Source organism: Sprattus sprattus (genome assembly GCF_963457725.1).
Source record: "Sprattus sprattus genome assembly, chromosome: 19".
Classification (NCBI taxonomy): domain Eukaryota; kingdom Metazoa; phylum Chordata; class Actinopteri; order Clupeiformes; family Clupeidae; genus Sprattus; species Sprattus sprattus.
In genome coordinates, this window is record NC_137917.1 from 22337430 (window position 1) to 22342098 (window position 4669).

Below are 4669 nucleotides of genomic sequence, written 5' to 3' on the forward strand. Positions count from 1 at the left end.
CTGTAATTCGCAAGAAATTCTCTGAGAGGCCACGTTGCAATTCCCTTGACATTTAATTTTCTACGAGGGGTGGGGAGGGCTGTCCCTGGGTCCTCCATCAAAATAATCAGATGAATTCACCAGGAAGGATGCTGCCTGGAAGCCACTGGGTTAGTTGGAAGATTAAAGCAATCAGATGGACTGGGGACAATGATAGGTGTCTGAACATGGATTTACCAAAAAAAAGTTATTTCAAATCAAACCTTCAAATCTACTAAATTCATCCCTGGTTCACTAAAGACCACCTCTAGTAGTTTTTTTTCTAGTTTTTTTCTAGTTTTATGTGATTTCTGGCCTGATAACTCAACACTATAAATTCATATGCCACGAATGGTTTCACTCACAATTTAATGGATTCATCCATAAAAGATGCTGCCTTGACTTAGAGGCTGGGTTTGCCATGACAGGTAAAGTAGTGTATGAAGGATAGAGGCAACGGGGTGTGGAGACTCACCTCAGCACCCGGGACACCCCTGCCCTCTCAAACCACACACCTCAGCACCTCACACCTCAGCGGACACACACCTCAGCAACACACCACACTAACCATACAGAGGGGGGGGGGGGAGGGTAACGCAGCAGAGAACATCTGAACATCGCACATTTACTCATGGCTGAACACCTCATGGCACCACTGTGGATCTAGAACAGTAGGATGAACACCTCATGGCACCACTGTGGATCTAGAACAGTAGGATGAACACCTCATGGTACCACTCTGGATCTAGAACAGGATCTAGAACAGTAGGATGTTATTTTTCCTGTAATTTCTGGCTGTGCTTGGCAACTGGCTCTGCAATCTGTAGTGGAAAGACTGCAGGAAAGCAAAACATTGTATGTTCGAGGGATCAGAAGGAATCGGAATGATGACAAAGTAAAGGCTGTACTTGGACTGGAAAAAAAAGAATAGCCTGTAGTTGCATAGATTATAAGGAGGAAATAGATGCCTTGAATCACTTTCACATGGTTTTGTCCTTTTATTCGCTCTCATTAACAACCTCAACACAGAGCAAATGCACCCTTCACAAGTGATTAAACTAAAAGCACGACCTTGTGTTAGTCTTATTATTAATTAAAGCCGTAAAGTGAGATGCATGTCCTGAACACACAGACAGAAAGATCATGCCCCAGTTGACTTCACAAAAGCAGTTAAACACTTCCAAAAAAAAAAGCCCTCATTCCTTCATTCTCTAGAACAGCAGTTACAAATAATATTTTGTGACAGAGCTGCGGCGTGTATTTGATTGCAGCGAGTTTATTGAACATTACAGTGATTGCTCCTGGACTTCCAGCCAGCCCAGCCCAGGTTGCCCCCCCCCCCCCCCCCCACCCCCATATCAACGATGTCAGCATGCTCATCCCCCCCGAGCATGTTTATCCACCGGGGCTGGTGCATTATCACAGTGGCTGACAGGGTCTGGCGGTGGCTTAATCCCAAATATCCCTTTCAATCTACTTGCCTGACAAAGGTCATAAAATGCAGCCCCCCCCCCCCCCCCCCCCCCCCCAGCTGTGCCCGCTTGGTCTCTCTGTGCCGGTGTTGTACCCGATTCAGCACCCCCGTCAGAATATGCACCCCCTTGACGCACCACTCGCAGTTCGCCTAAACAAACGCAGGGAAAAATACTATACTACGATTTCATTATTTGTGAAAGAGATGGAAGAGAAGAACACAAGTGATTACAGTCTTTAGAACTGTTCTAAAGAGTACAAACAACCGATGTTTTTCTATGCACCCCCTTGACGCACCACTCGCTTGATCGGAAAGGAAAGCAGTTCGCCTAAATAAACGCATGGAAAAATACTATAGCCTACTACGATTTCATTATTTGTGAAAGAGATGGAAGAGAAGAACACAAGTGATTACAGTCTTTAGAACTGTTCTAAAGAGTACAAACAACCGATGTTTTTCTTCCAAAAGCCTCGGATAATAGCGAACGCAAAAGAACACCTTTTTGTTCTGTGGAAATATATAGCCTACCCCAGCCATGACTACAAAATGAATTAATGTAATTTTGAATGAGCAAGTTGAATGAATTTGACACGGTGTTTCACAAGACTAAATAACGAAATGCAGTTTAGTATCTAACAGGAAGTGCAAATAAGCAGAAAGTGCAGAATATGTGCATATGAATGGCAGTGGTATATACATAATGAGATAGTATAAGATACAGTATGATACAGTACTCTGTTTACTCATACTAGTCCCATGTCTGTACTCGGATCAACAGAATTCTTTTAAAGGGGGGGGGTGCATATCACGACAGGCCTATTTTCACACCAGTCAGAATAAGCACCCCCCTGTTCAATTCTACTAGGAAGGTGTCACATGCATGAAACTCACTGTGCTTACTCATACTAGTCCTATGTCTGTACTCTGAAAAGCATTTGATGATTGGATCAACAGAATTCTTTTAAAGGGGGGGGTGCATATCACGACAGGCCTATTTTCACACCAGTCAGAATAAGCACCCCCCTCTTCAATTCTACTAGGAAGGTGTCACATGCATGAAACTCACTGTGCTTACTCATACTAGTCCCATGTCTGTACTCTGAAAAGCATTTGATGATCGGATCAACAGAATTCTTTTAAAGGGGGGGTGCATATCACGACAGGCCTATTTTCACACCAGTCAGAATAAGCACCCCCCTGTTCAATTCTACTAGGAAGGTGTCACATGCATGAAACTCACTGTGCTTACTCATACTAGTCCCATGTATGTACTCTGAAAAGCATTTGATGATCGGATCAACAGAATTATTTTAAAGGAGGGGGTGCATATCACGACAGGCCTATTTTCACACCAGTCAGAATAAGCACCCCCTGTTCAATTCTACTAGGAAGGTGTCACATGCATGAAACTCACTGTGCTTACTCATACTAGTCCCATGTATGTACTCTGAAAAGCATTTGATGATCGGATCAACAGAATTATTTTAAAGGAGGGGGTGCATATCACGACAGGCCTATTTTCACACCAGTCAGAATAAGCACCCCCTGTTCAATTCTACTAGGAAGGTGTCACATGCATGAAACTCACTCTGCTTACTCATACTAGTCCCTTGGCTGTACTCTGAAAAGCATTTGATGTTGGAGTCAACAGAATTATTTTAAGGGGGGTGCTTATTCTGACCGGTGTGAAAATAGGCCTGTCGTGATATGCACCCCCCCCCCCCCTTTAAAAGAATTCTGTTGACCCCAACATCAAATGCTTTTCAGAGTACAGACATGGGACTAGTATGAGTAGGCAGAGTGAGTTTCATGCATGTGCCACCTTCCTAGCAGAATTGAACAGGGGGTGCTTATTCTGCATGGTATGAAATTGGCCTGTCGTGATATGCACCCCCCCCCCCCCCCCCCCCCTTTAAAATAATTCTGTTGATCCGATCATCAAATGCTTTTCAGAGTACAGACATGGGACTAGTATGAGTAAGCAGAGTACAGTATCATACTGTATCTTATACTATCCCAGTATATACCACTGCCATTCATATGCACATATTCTGCACTTTCTGCTTATTTGCACTTCCTGTTAGATCCTAAACTGCATTTCGTTATTTAGTCTTGTGAAACACCGTGTCAAATACATTCAACTTGCTAATTCAAAATTACATTAATTCATTTTGTAGTCATGGCTTGGGTAGGCTATATATTTCCACAGAACAAAAAGGTGTTCTTTTGCGTTCGCTATTATCCGAGGTTTTTGAAAGAAAAACATCGGTTGTTTGTACTCTTAGAACAGTTCTAAAGACTGTAATCACTTGTGTTCTTCTCTTCCATCTCTTTCACAAATAATGAAATCGTAGTATAGTATTTTTCCATGCGTTTATTTAGGCGAACTGCTTTCCTTTCCGATCAAGCGAGTGGTGCGTCAAGGGTTGCATAGAAAAACATCGGTTGTTTGTACTCTTTAGAACAGTTCTAAAGACTGTAATCACTTGTGTTCTTCTCTTCGATCTCTTTCACAAATAATGAAATCGTAGTATAGTATTTTCCCCTGCGTTTGTTTAGGCAAGCGAGTGGTGCGTCAAGGGGGTGCATATTCTGACGGGGGTGCTGAATCGGGTACAACACCGGCATCCCTACAATCTCCAGGGATTGTTCCAGAATTACTGAGATCTGGGTCACCGGTGTTTGTGGTGTGAAGTGCAGGATATTAGGCAGATAGAAAAATAAATGTGACAGGTCAAATGCATTGGAAAGTGTTGGTTTCTCTCTGAGGGAAAAGTGCTTTGCATTTAAAAGTCATTGGACTGTCCTGGGAAATTAGTGAGACAATAAAAAAACACACCATCACCCTGCTCTTGTCGATCTTCATCTCTGAAACTAAAGTTTTTTTTTTCCTTTATTAAAAAGTTCTCTCTTAGGGATACAATCTATTTCACTGTTTCTGATATGCTACCTTGCAGATAGGCATTGCATGGTGTACCTGAATCAATAGCAGAAGAAGAAGATATATCTTTACGTATAGTATGGAGATTCACAACTGATGTAAAATGGAGGCGCGCATAAACGCAGCAGCTCGTAGCTCTGCAGTTTGGTGTTTTCCAAGTTTCGTTGTTATTTGCAAATACAATGACAACATAGGCTTTTCTATGCTTTTTCTATTCTATTCTAGTCTGATAACAA